The following is a 14,354-nucleotide window of genomic DNA, read 5'->3' as shown; positions in this document are numbered from 1 at the left end:
GCCCAGCCACTCCGTGGCATGTGGGATCTTCCCGGACCGGGGCACGAACCCGTGTCCCCTGCATCGGCAGGTGGACATTCAACTACTGCACACCAGGGAAGCCCTATTTAGCTTTTAAGTAACAGAAACATAGTCACATTAGATTAAATGGAGAGAGATTCCTGGGGAAAGAAAGATAAAATGTCCTTCACATACATTAACCATTTGTATTAGTAATCTATTGCTGTGTAACAAATTAGCCCCAAATATAGTGACTTAAAACAATACGTATTTACTATATCACAATTTCTGTGAGAAAAGAAACCTGGGCATGGCCTACCTGGGTCTTCTACTTCATGGCTTAATGATTAATCTCCAAAATATATAAAGAGCTCATGCAGCTCAATATCAAAGAAAACAAACAACCCAATCAAAAATGGGCAGAAGACCTAAATAGACATTTCTCCAAAGAAGACATACAGATGGCCAATAAACACATGAAAGGATGCTCAACATCACTAAACATTAGAGAAATGCAAATCAAAACCATAATGAGGTATCACCTCACACCAGTCAGAATGACCTTCATCACAAAATCTAAAAACAATAAATGCTGCAGAGGGTGTGGAAAAAAGGGAACCCTCTTGCACTGTTGGTGGGAATGTAGATGGATACAGCCACTATGGAAAACAGTATGGATGTTCTTCTAAAAACCAAAAACAGAACTACCATATGACCCAGCAATCCCACTCCTGGGCATATACCTAGAGAAAACCATAATTCAAAAAGACGCATGCACTCCAATGTCCACTGAAGCACTATTTACAATAGCCAGGTCATGGAAACAACCTAAATGTCCATCAACACAGGAATGGATAAAGAAGATGTGATACATATATACAAGGGAATATTACTCAGTCATAAAAAGGAACGAAATTGGGTCATTTGCAGAGATGTGGATGGACCTAGAGACTGTCAAACAGAGTGAAGTAAGTCAGAAAGAGAAAGACAAACAAACCTACCTCCTCCTTGAAGCCTGCAGTGGTCATTCAACATAGATTTATAAAAAGTGTGTTGTATATGAGCCAAAGAGATGGATATTGATGGCACTATGAATATGGTGGTTTCTGCTCCCCACAAATTCTGTCCACTTGGAAAGACACGTTGGTAAAGAGGTATAAAACATTGGTAGATGTATGGCATATTTATAGGAGAGATAATCAGAAATTATCTCTTTCCTTCAAGGTCTACAGTATATGTTTTTATTTGTTATAGAAATATTTACCTTAAATTACTTGTCTTAGTTGTTTTTGTATTTGCCTCATTTCTTATATTAAATAAATTCCTAAAGAGCATGTAACTGAATGAGATTGTTTCCTTCAACTCTCAGCTCGAGGGTCTTTTTCTAGTATGCTTTCTCACACTTCCCCCTTCATATGCCTCATATTCCCAAAGCATCTGGTTATATCTCCATTTGCTTCTCTATACTGTAAATACTTACTTTATTGAACTAAAATTGACATATAACATTATATTAGTTTCAGGTGTACAACAGAAGGATTTAGTATTTGTATATATTTCAAAATGATCACCACAGTAAGTCTAGTGAACATCTGTCACCATACATAGATACAATTTTTTTCTTGTAATGAGAGCATTTCAGGTTTATTCTCTTAGCAACTTTCAAATATGCAATATAGCATAATTAACTATCATCATGTTACTGTATATTACATCTGCATGACTTATTTATTTTATAACTGGAAGTTCGTACCCCACTTTCAGCAATTTTGTCCATCCTTTAGCCCCTGTGTCTGGACCACCAATCTGTTCTCTGTATCTGTGAGCTTAGTGTTTTTGTTTTTTCACTCCACATATAAATGAGATCATACGGCATCTGTCTTTCTCTGTCTGACTTAATTTCACTTAGCATAATACCCTCTAGGTCCATCCATGTTGTTGCAAATTACAAGATTTTATTTTATTTTTTTATAGCTGGGTAATGTTCCTGTGTGTGTGTGTGTGTGTGTGTGTGTGTGTGTGTGTATCCATTCACGTATTGATGGATACACTTAGGTTGCTTCCATATCTTAGCTATTGAAAATAATTTTGAAAGGAACATTGGTGTGCATATATCTTGTCTAATTAGTGACTTTTTTCTTCAGATAAATACCCAGGAGTGAAATTTCTGGATATGATAGTTCTATTTTTAATCTTTTGAGAAACCTCCATACTGTTTTCCATAGTGGCTGCACCAGTTTAAATTCCTACCAATAGTGCACAGGGTTTTCTCCCTTCTCTATATCCTCACCAACACTTACTTCTTGTCTTTTTTTTTTTAATAGATCTTTATTGGAGTATAATTGCTTCACAATACCATGTTAGTTTCTGTTGCACAGCAAAGCGAATCAGCCATATGCATACTCATGTCCCCATATCCCCTCCCTCTTGAGCCTCCCTCGCATCCTCCCTATCCCACCCCTCTAGGTCGTTGCAAAGCACTGAGCCGATCTCCCTGTGCTATGCTGTTGCTTCCCATCAGCCGACTCTTTTACATTCGGTAGTGTATATATGTCGATGCTACTCTCACTTCGCCCCAGCTTTGTCCTCCCACCCCATGTCATCAAGTCCATTCTCTATGTCTGCCTCTTTATTCCTGACCTGCAACTAGGTTCATCAGTACCATCTTTTTTTCCCCCTAGATTCCATATATATGCGTTAGCATGCAGGATTTGTTTTTCTCTTTCTGACTTACTTCACTCTGTATGACAGACTCTAGGTCTATCCACCTCACTACAAATAACTTAATTTCATTTCTTTTTATGGCTGAGTAATATTCCATTGTATATATGTGCCACATCTTCTTTATCCATTCATCTGTCGGGGGACATTTAGGTTGGTTCCATGTCCTGGCTATTGTAAATGGTGCTTCAGTGAACATTGTGATGCATGTGTCTTTTTGAATTATGGTTTTCTCAGGGTATATGCCCAGTAGTGGGGTTGCTGGGTTATATGGTAGCTCTATTTTTAGTTTTTTAAGGAACCTCCATACTGTTTTCCATAGTGGTTGTATCAATTTACATTCCCACCAACAGTGCAAGAGGGTTCCCCTTTCTCCCCACCCTCTCCAGCATTTATTGTTTGTAGATTTTTGATGATGGCCATTCTGACCGGCGTGAAGTGATAGCTCATTGTAGTTTTGATTTGCATTTCTCTAATAATTAGTGATGTTGAGCATCTTTTCATGTGCCTCTTGGCCATCTGTATGTCTTCCTTGGTGAAATGTCCATTTAGGTCTTCTGCCCATTTTTTAACTGGATTGTTTGTTTTTTGATATTGAGCTGCATGAGCTATTTGTATATTTTTGAGATTAATCCTTTGTCTGTTGTTTCATTTGCAAATATTTTCTCCCACTCTGAGTGTTGTCTTTTTGTCTTGTTTATGGTTTCCTTTGCTGTGCAAAAGCTTTTAAGTTTAATTAAGTCCCATTTGTTTATTTTTGTTTTCATTTTTGTTACTCTGGGGGGGGTCAAAAAAGATCTTGCTGTGATTTATGTCAAAGAGTGTTTTTCCTATGTTTTCCTCTAAAAGTTTTATAGTGTCTGGTCTTACATGTAAGTCTTTAATCCATTTGGAGTTTATTTTTGTGTATTGTGTTAGGTAGTGTTCTAATTTCATTCTTTTAAATGTAGCTGTCCAGTTTTCCCAGCACCACTTATTGAAGAGGCTGTCTTTTCTCCAGTGTATGTTCTTGCCTCCTTTGTCGTAAATTAGGTGCCCATTTGGGCATGGGTTTATCTCTGGGCATTCTATCCTGTACCATTGATCTATATTTCTTTTCTTGTGCCAGTACCATACTGTTCTGATTACTGTAACTTTGTGGTATAGTTTGAAGTTGGGGAGCCTGATTCCTCCAACTCCTTTTTCTTTCTCCAGATTGCTTTGGCTATTCAGGTTCTTCTGTGTTTCCATGCGAATTGTAAGATTTTTTTGTTTTAATTCTGTGAAGAATGTCATTGGTAGTTTGATAGGGATTGCATTGAATCTGTAGATTGCTTTGGGTAGTATAGTCATTTTGACAATATTGATTCTTCCAATCCAAGAACATGGTATATTTCTCCCTCTGTTTATGTCATCTTTGATTTCTTTCATCAGTGTCTTACAGTTTTGTGAGTACAAGCCTTTTGCCTCCTTGGGCAGGTTTATTCCTAGGTATTTTATTCTTTTTGTTGCAGTGGTAAATGGGAGTGTTTCCTTAATTCCTCTTTCTGATTTTTCATTGCTGGTGTGTAGAAATGCCAGAGATTTCTGTGCATTAATTTTGTATCCTGCAACCTTACAAAATTCATTGATTAGTTCTAATAGTTTTCTGGTGACATCTTTAGAATTTTCTATGTATAGTATCATGTCATTGGCAAACGGTGACAGTTTTACTTCTTCTTTTCCAATTTGTATTCCTTTTATTTCTTTTTCTTCTCTGGCTGCTGTGGCTAGGACTTCCAAAACTATGTTGAATAAGAGCGGCAAGAGTGGACATCCTTGTCTTGTTCCTGATCTTAGTGGAAATACTTTCAGTTTTTCCATTGAGTATGATGCTTGCTGTGGGTTTGTCATATATGGCCTTTATTATGTTGAGGTAGGTTCCCTCTATGCCTATTTTCTGGAGAGTTTTTATCATAAATGAGTGTTCAATTCTGTCAAAAGCTTTTTCTGCATATCCTGAGATGATCATATGCTTTTTATTCCTTAATTTGTTAAAGTGATGTATCACATTGATCGATTTGCATATATTGAAGAATCCTTGCATCCCTGGGATAAATCCCACTTGATCATGGTGTATGATCCTTTTAACGTGCTGTTGGATTCTGTTTGCTAGTATTTTGTTGAGGATTTTTGCATCTATGTTCATCAGTGATATTGGTCTATAATTTTTTGTGTGTGTGATATCTTTTTTCTGGTTTTGGTATCAGGGTGATGGTGGTTTCGTAGAATGAATTTGGGAGTGTTTCTCTCTCTGCAGTTTTTTGGAAGAGTTTAAGAAGGATCAGTGTTAGCTCTTCTCTAAATGTTTGATAGAATTCGCCTGTGAAGCCATCTGGTCCTGGACTTCTGTTTGTTGGAAGATTTTAAATTACGGTTTCAATTTCATTACTTGTGATAGGTCTGTTTATATTTTTTAATTCTTCCTGGTTCAGTCTTGGAAAATTGTACCTTTCCAAAAATTTGTCCATTTCTTCCAGGTTGTCCATTTTATTGGCATATAGGTTTTTGTAGTAGTCTCTTATAATCCTTTGTATTTCTGCAGTGTCAGTTGTGATTTCTCCTTTTGCATTTCTAATTTTATTGATTTTCATCCTTTCCCTTTTTTTCTTGATGAGTCTGGCTAAGGGTTTATCAATTTTTTTTATCTTCTCAAAGAACCAGCTTTTAGTTTTATTGATCTTTGCTATTGTTTCTTCATTTCTATTTCATTTATTTCTGCTCTGATTTTTATGATTCTTTCCTTCTACTGACTTTGGGTTTTCTTCGTTCTTCTTTCTCTAGTTATTTTCAGTGTAGGGTTAGATTGTTTATTTGAGATTTTTCTTGTTTCTTGACGTGAGATTGAATTGCTGTAAACTTTCCTCTTAGAACTGCTTTTGTTGCATCTCATAGGTTTTGGGTTGTCATTGTCATTTGTTTCTATGTATTTTTAAATTTCTTCTTTGATTTATTCAGTGATCTCTTGCTTATGTAGTAGCGCACTGTTTAGCCTCCATGTACTTATGTTTTTTTACAGTTTTTTTCCTGTAATTGATTTCCAGTCTCATAGCGTTGTGATCAGAAAAGATCCTTGATACAATTTCAAATTTCTTAAATTTTCCGAGGCTTGATTTGTGACCCAAGAGTTGATCTATCCTGGAGAATTTTCCATGTGCACTTGAGAAGAAAGTGTATTCTACACCTTTTGGGTGGAATGTGCTATAAATATCAATTAGATCTATCTGATCTGTTGTGTCATTTAAAGCTTGTGTTTCCTTATTTATTTTTTGTTTGGTTGATCTGTCCATTGGTGTAAGTGGGGTGTTAAAGTCGTCTACTATTATTGTGTTACTGTCAGTTTCTCCTTTCATGGTTATTAACATTTTGCCTTATGCATTGAGGTGCTCCTATGTGGGTGCATAAACATTTATAATTGTTATATCTTCTTGGATCGATCCTTTGATCATTATGTAGTGTCCCTCCTTATCTCCTGTAACAGTCTTTACTTGAATGTCTATTTTATCTTATATGAGTATTGCTCCTCCAGCTTTCTTTTGATTTCCATTTGCATGGAGTATCTTTTTCCATCTCTTCACTTTCAGTCTGTATGTGTCCCTAGGTCTGAAGTGGATCTCTTGTAGATAGCATGTATATGGGTCTTGTTTTTGGATCCTTTCAGGCAGTATGTGTCTTTTGGTTGGGGCACTTAATCCATTTACATTCAAGGTTATTATCGATATGTATGTTCCTATTATCATTTTCTTAATGGTTTCAGGTTTGTTTTTGTGGGTCTTTTTCTTCTTTTGTGTTTCCCACTTAGAGAAGTTTGTTTAGCATTTGTTGCAAAGCTGGTTTAGTAGTGCTGACTTCTCTTAGCTTTTGCTTGTCTGAAAAGCTTTTGACTTCTCCATTGAATGTGAATGAGATCCTTGCTGGGTAGAGGAATCTTGGTTGTAGGATTTTCTCTTTCATCACTTTGAGCATATCCTGCCACTCCTTCTGGCCTGCAGAGTTTCCACTGAAAACTCAGCTGGTAACCTTATGTGGATTCCTTTGTATATTATTTTTTGTTTTTCCCTTTCCGCTTTTAATATTTTTTCTCTGATTTTAATTTTTGTTAGTTTGATTAATATGTCTTTTTGTGTTTTTCCTAGGGTTTATCCAATATGGGACTCTCTCTCTTCCTGGACTTGGGTGACTATTTCCTTTCCCATGTTAGGGAAGTTTTCCACTATAATCTCTTCAAATATTTTCTCAGTCCCTTTCTTTTTCTCTTCTTCTTCTGGGACCCCTATAATTCAAATGTTGGTGTGTTTAGTGTTGTCCCAGAGGTCTCTGGGATTGTTTTCAATTCTTTTCATTCTTTTTTCTTTATTCTGCTCCTCAACAGTTATTTCCACCATTTTGTGTTCCAGCTCACTTATCCGTTCTTCTGCCTCCATTATTCTGTTATTGATTCCTTCTAGTGTATTTTTCATTTCAGTTATTGTGTTGTTCATTTCTGTTTGTTCTTTAGTTCTTCTAGATCTTTGTTAAACATTTCTTATATTTTCTCAATCTGTGCTTCCATTCTATTTCCGAGATTCTGGATCATCTTTGTTATCATTACTCTGAATTATTTTTCAGGTAGATTGCCTCCTTCCTCTTCATTTATTTGGTCTTGTAGGTTTTTAACCTTGCTCCTTCATCATCTGTGACATATTTTCGTGCTATCTCATTTTTTTTTTTTTAGGAGTGGGATTGTGTTCCTGTTTTACTGGTTGTTTGGCCTGAGACTTCTAACACTGGAGTTTCTAGGCTATTGGGTATAGCTGGGTCTTGGTGCTGAGATGAGGACCTCTGTGAGACCTCACTCCGATGAATATTCCCTGGGGTCTGAGGTTCTCTGTTAGTCCAGTGGTTTGGACTTTGAGCTCCCACCGCAGGAGCTTCTGCCTGACCCTGGGCTAGCCAACCAAGTTCTCGGGAGCCACCTGGGGTGGCAAATTAAAAAAAAAAAAAAGAACAATAACAAAGTAAAAAATAAAATTAGATTAGGAAACTAACAGGTATGTTAGAAAGAATGTAAAAATAAAAATTTAGATGAATCAACAATGGAAGATACTTCAGTACCACAATAGTAAAAAAAAGAGGAAGGAAAAGAAAAAAAAAAAAGAAAAAGGGTGGGGGGAAAGGCCTTGGCTGTGGAGAGCAGAGCCTAAGCAAGGGCAAGGTTTGGGGGGTGGGTGGGGCCTATGCTCAGGACCCACAGGGCTGGAAAAGACCCTGGGACTGTGGATGGTGGGGCTTAGTCTCAAGGAACAGAAGGGGCCCAGCTGTGCCCCCACACCTGGTCTCAGAGGGCAGGGGACCTCACCTGGGAGCCCAGCTCCTCTACTGCTCCTCTGGTCTGGGGTCTGGGAGGGCCCCTCCCACCTGCCTCTCCTGATCTCCCCAGCCTCCCTCCTATGCCCCCAGGAACCACGTGGCTTGGAGGGGGCTTTGTATTACAGGGAACCAGCCTGGGAGCTCAGCAGGCTTCCCAGCCCCAGTGGGCCATGTGATCATCCTCTGCCCCTCTCCCACTCTTCTGGGAGAGTCCCTCCAACCTGCCTCTCCTTATCTCCCTGGCCTCATGGGCGCTGATCTTGTCAGCCTCCACTTCTCCTCCACCTCAGTCCCCCTACACCCTATCGGTTCACTCTGGGTGCCTCCTGTCTCCTTGGGTGTCAGAGTGCCCCTCTTGTCTTTTTTATAATAACCATTCTATCAGGTGCGAGGTGATATCACATTGTGGTCTTGATTTGCATTTCCCTGATGTTTAGTGATGCTGAGCATCTTTTCATATACCTGTTGGCCATCTGTATGTCTTCTTTGGAAAATTATGTATTCAGGTCCTCTGCCCATTTTTTAATCAGATTGTTTTTTTCACTATTGGTAGTTGTATGAGTTCTTTTATGTATTTTGGATATTAGCCCCTTACCAGATATATTATTTGCAAATGTTTTCTCCCATTCAGGAGGTTGGCTTTTCATTTTGTTGATGGAGACTATAAATTCTTTATGGAAAAGAATTACATTTCTTATATTTAACCTTAAATCTTTTGGTACTATACTAGGTCTTGGCTACTGAAAATGTGAGTCTTAGACTGACCACATTGGCATCACCTCTAAGTTTGTTAGGAATACAGGATCTCAGGGCTCACCTTAGATCTATTGAATCAGAATATTTTATCATTTTCTCCTGATGAATGTGTACACCTAAAATTTAATTAACACAGTGCTGGGGGATATAGTGTACCATAGCACAAGGTTTCTCAAATGTAATTAAAGGATCATCAGTAGTAGAATCATTGAATTTGGGTTAGGGTGATTGTTTGGTAGTGGTGGCAGTAATGATTGGTGGTGGCTTATGAGTTTGTAAAAATTCACTTTCTTTGGCCTCATCTCAGAATCTGCTAAAAATGATAGCGTTCATGTTTCTGTATTTTTTTTTTTTTTTTTTTTTTTTTTTTGCGGTACATGGGCCTCTCACTGTTGGGGCCTCTCCCATTGCAGAGCACAGGCTCTGGACGCGCAGGCTCAGCGGCCATGGCTCACGGGCCCAAGCCGCTCGGCGGCATGTGGGATCCTCCCAGACTGGGGCACGAACCCGTGTCCCCTGCATCGGCAGGCGGACTCTCAACCACTGCGCCACCAGGGAAGCCCCATGTTTCTGTTATTTTAACAAGTTCTTCAAGTGATTCTTATTCTAATAGAAGTTTAAGAAAAGTCTGGGTGAAGTGTCCAACCTCCTTTATAATATGGGATAATGATAGTACCCATCTATTTGACTTACAGAGCTGCTAGAAGGGTTGCATTAGATCGTGTATGCACGGTGCTTAGCACACTCCTTGATGCCCAGTAATCATATGGTGATATTAGCTGCTAATAGCTGGAACACATACTTGTAGTTCAATAAATGCATGTTTGCCTTATAAAGCTGCTGGCAATGCAAAGATTATTTTCACTTTCTTTATCATCTTCTTATTTACTCCTTTGCCCAAAATATATTTTGTTATTTTTTTCTTCCTCTTTTTCTTCCCTAAGACTTTTCTTTTTATGTATCCTTTGTAATATCCTCCATAGTGTTTAGTATGAAGAAGTTTCTTGATAAACTTGGTTGCCTGATACATTTGCTGACTTTAGTAATGAGATATGAAGGAGCAGCAGGGCAGAGAAAGAAAATACTGTGACCCCGAGAGCAGAAGTGTAAGGAAGACAATATATAGATAATAAAGAAGCATGCTTTTGTAGCCAGTTTGAAGAGGTAGCCACAAATCAGTAGGCTTTTAGAGTCAAGGTAAAGTGGACGCAGCATTTTTGTAGTCACCTAGTCATGGAAACTAACAGTCTGGACTGAACTTAAAATCTTCTGACTCGAGTGTGCTTCCAACTATATTTTTCCTAAATTATTTTCAAAGGTCATGTATTTTAGGTCCTCAAACTTTCATATCATTAAATGTTTAGTTGGTATAAAAGTCAAGGTTTCCACATGGAAAGAAGTTGTGTGCCACAGAGAAGGAAAAGTGCAAGGTATGTTTTAGCAGAAATTGTAAAGTAATTTTCCTAGAGCAGAAGGTTCAAAGTTAAGAGTAGATTGATTTAAAACAGGTTGGTTTGTATCACATCCTTATCTAAATACATTTGAATAGGTTAATCTTGCATTTGTAAGAAAATCTGAACTCTCTCCTATCCCAACAAGGCCTTCTGGATGGGCTTCTGCCTACATTTCCAACCTCATGTCTTAGCACCAATTCCCTAGTTCACTACTCTAGCCAGATCTCCTTTCCAAGCCTTGGGCAGACCATGTGGAAGTTACTCAATAGATACTTATTAAATTAACTGATTGCATGGATAAGTAAATGCATGATAAATGGATGAATGTTATGTAAAATGAATGAAGAGTGTTTGCTTTATTTTTTAAATATTCACTTATTTATTTATTGCTGCACCTTGCAGCATGTGAGATCTTAGTTCCCCAACCAGGGATCAAACCCATGCCCCCTGTAGTGGAAGTGTGGAGTCCTAACCACTGGACCTCAAGGAAATTCCCTGTTTTGCTTTTACTTTTCCTTTAACTAAATCTATGTCTACAGAATTGAATTTGAATAAAATTGAAAACAAAAGCATTTGCTAGTATAAATAGTGATATTGATAGAATGGGAAAGCTTTGTCTGTAAGACTATATCATTTTCCCTGTAACCAAGTCCCCTTTTATGAATCTGAGCTTCGGTTTCTCATTCTATAAAAATAAATCTACTTTATTTAGTTAATCAGTTTCCTTCCAAAAGAAACATTCGCTTGTTTCAGTTATTCCTTGTTATTTTTGATTGAAACTCAGCTAATTTTCAAGAGTATCTAGATCTATACCTAAATGCATTTCAATTGGATATTTTTTATTAATTTGTGTAAAAAGGAGGAAGAAACTTTTTTCTAACTAAATTCATGGAAGGTTTGAATTGACAATTAGAAAGTTATTTTAGTGTTCTTCAGTAATTTTTTTAATTAGCAGCCTCTATACTGGCAACCACAAAATGTTGAACATGGAGATTTAAGCTGCAAAAAAAGGTCTGGTTTTAGCTTTGAATGAATCCAGAAATATCAACAAAGTTTTTTTTTTTTTTTTTTTTTTTTTTTTACCACAAGCAGATACTTTATCAGAGTCAATTCTATTGGACTGTCCTTTCTTTTTACCTTATACATTAATTCTTCTGGTAGATGACCTGGTTTGGAAACAACGTAAATAAAAATAATCTTTGTGCTTGTTGGATCAGCTCTTTATAAACAGATGATTATGTAAGCACAACAGGGCATGCATTGCTAAACTTTAAGCTAACTGTGGTAAGTCTCTAGAACTTACTTTGTGCCAAAGGCAGCTGGCCCATGGCAAGGGTATTTTTATCCACAGAGAAGTATATCTACAGAAAATGTTCACATGTCACTGAAAACTTTGTTTTGTGCTGCTGTCCTACAGTTGGACACCACAAATACAAATTAGGAGACTCTGTAAACCAGATGTTCTGACTCTTTGGTAGTATTTAGTGGTCTGTGGATGAATGTTTGAGGGTCCTGGAAACCTCTGCAATTGTATACTAAACTTTGGTATAATTAGAATATGCATTTTCTTGGAAGGGAGTCTATAATTATTATCAGATTCTCCAATATCTTAAATATCTCTGCAATTGCTTCTGCGTCAAATGTGGTTTACTTGACTATACTCCTCACTAGACTCTAATCACCATCAAACACAAGGCTTACTCATTGTTAAAACCCTGGTGCCAAGCTTAGTGCTTAGTACTGAAAAAGGCACTCAGTGTTAATGAATAAGTGAATAAATGACTGTATGGTTGAGAGAACAAACAAACGGACTGTATCATCTGTTGCTAGCATCTAGTGTCTTGTTATGATGGTATGGCCCTTCCATTCCATTTTTTCACTGGCTTGGGGAATGATTGTCTTCAGATTGGTTTTACTGCCAGAGTCCATTTAATAGGGTGTATATGCTCCTAAAATTTCTATAACAGAGCTAAGAATAACTTTTAGCATATTGTATAACAAAACCATTTAAATTCTTGTTCTTATGAGAATTAACAAAGCTGATAAAGTTTTCCAAAGATATCTTCCCCCCAAAATTGTTATTATATTTTTTACCATGGAACCCATCATTAAGTTGATATCTGATTTGTTGTTTATTATATCAGTTAAGGTAGTTTACATGTGGGCTATCTTTCAGACTTCAGGGATCTGGTCCTCTCCTCCTCTATGACACATTTGTAAAACACATGATGAAAACATGTAATATAACTAAAGCAAAATATTCCCGACATTCATTATTTAATTGATACCCCATAAATTTAATGAGGACTTGATAAGGGGACTAACTGGGAACCAAAGTGCATTCTTGTGTTTATCTCTATATTCAACTCAATAAATATTTGTAAAGCAATATTTGACACCAAACTATTTTGCCAGTTCAACAAAAACTTTGTGAGTCTGATGGGAGAAGGGTGTGTGTGTGTGCAGGGGAAAGGAAGGTGGTTCAGAGTGAATACTTCTGATTGGAACCAGGCTCATATCCAGTCTTGGAGGATTTCAGTGGTACATCAATTGCTTTACGGTGAGAAAAGGGAGAACTCGTCATCTTTCAAACCTAATGTTGCTGTGTTCTCTTTATTAGAGACAAGTCACTAGGTTCAGCTCATGCATCAGGATGTGAGTACCAGAAGATAGGGATCACTGGGGGCCATTTTAGATGCTGCCTGCCACATTGACCAAATTCCCTTTCTCTCTGCTCTTATAGATCAGTATATCTCCCCTTGTAGGACTTCAGTGATTGTAATATTATATGAATGGAAAGATGGATTGAGGCAGAGGCACTAGGTTGGGGTCTTGTTCCTGGGGTCCTCATTTGTATAGTTTTTCATAATGGCTCTCTCCTCCCTTGACTATGAGCTCCATGAAGACTAATGTCTTGTCCTGCTAATCCCTGCCCCTCCCCCTCCCCCAGCATATACACTATTATATTTCCAGACCCTCTCAGAGTTAATGGCACTCACAGGAATATAATATTTAATGAATAAATGATTGTATTGTCCCCAGAAAATATTAGCCTTGAATACAAATCTCTGCTGGAGGCAAAAATCTGTACTAAATCAAAAGCCAAGATAAAGAAAGTTCCGTAACCCGTTAGAATTCTTTGGTGCCTTACTTCGTTACACATCAGACACCCCATGTAACATATGTTCACATACCAAAAATCATTATAAGCATGACATTTATGCTTAAGAAACACGCAGACTCTTGGGAGCAAGGATAGACTGCTATTTAATCATTCACCCACACTCATCAATCAGTGCAGAAATTTTGAAGATGTTATGTGTTTTGAGGCTTAGTCAATGCTTTATGTAGTCTGCAGTTAAATGTGCAAAATGTTCCCTGAGGCAAAAGAACTTATTATCTAATCATTGAATTAAGACTAATGTATGAAAAGACAATGTTGTGTATACATTTCAAGTGTCAAATGAATAGGAAGGACAGAAAGGTGAAAGATGGAAGGGAATTTTCCATTGAACTGATCGAGGAAGGCTTTACAGTAGTTCTGGTATCTTATCCATATCTTTAAGGATGGTGAAGACTTAGATGGCTAAGGAGGGCAGGGGAGCAAGAGCCTTTTTTAAAGAAAATCCTGTGAACAGCAAAGGAGCTGATGTAGGAAAGCTCGATAAATTTTAGAGGAATAATGAGAAAAAAAGTGCTTAAAGGAGATGCAATAGTATTAAGGTTCTTCTTAATGGTTTTATTTTGAAAGGCAGAAACTTAATGGTCATGAAAAAAAAATTTTTTTAAAGGTCTTTAACTCTGGCCTGTCTCTAAGGTGCAGGGGATAATAAGGCTAATCCTAGGTAAATTTTGGTAGAAGTCCCTATATCCCTAGTATGTTTCTTTCTTTTTTTTTTTAAAATTAATTTATTTATTTTTGGCTGCGTTTGGGCCTCGTTGTGCACGGGCTTTCTTTAGTTGCGGAGAAGGGGGGCTGCTCTTCGTCGCGCTGAGCAGCCTTCTCATTGCAGTGGCTTCTCTTGCTGCCGAGCATGGGCTCTAGGTGCACGGGCT

The 14,354-nt window shown here is 37.6% G+C and overlaps 1 protein-coding gene across 4 annotated transcripts in view; it reads left to right on the top strand.

Annotated features, from left to right (window-relative positions):
* Positions 1-14,354, top strand: part of TMTC2 (transmembrane O-mannosyltransferase targeting cadherins 2) — an 847,045-nt gene that overhangs the window by 495,044 nt on the left and 337,647 nt on the right. The window lies entirely within an intron of this gene.

This window comes from Phocoena sinus, chromosome 10, assembly GCF_008692025.1.
Source record: "Phocoena sinus isolate mPhoSin1 chromosome 10, mPhoSin1.pri, whole genome shotgun sequence".
In the NCBI taxonomy this organism is placed as follows: domain Eukaryota; kingdom Metazoa; phylum Chordata; class Mammalia; order Artiodactyla; family Phocoenidae; genus Phocoena; species Phocoena sinus.
Note: the sequence above shows the minus strand (reverse complement) of the source record. Positions and strands in the feature narration are given on the sequence as shown.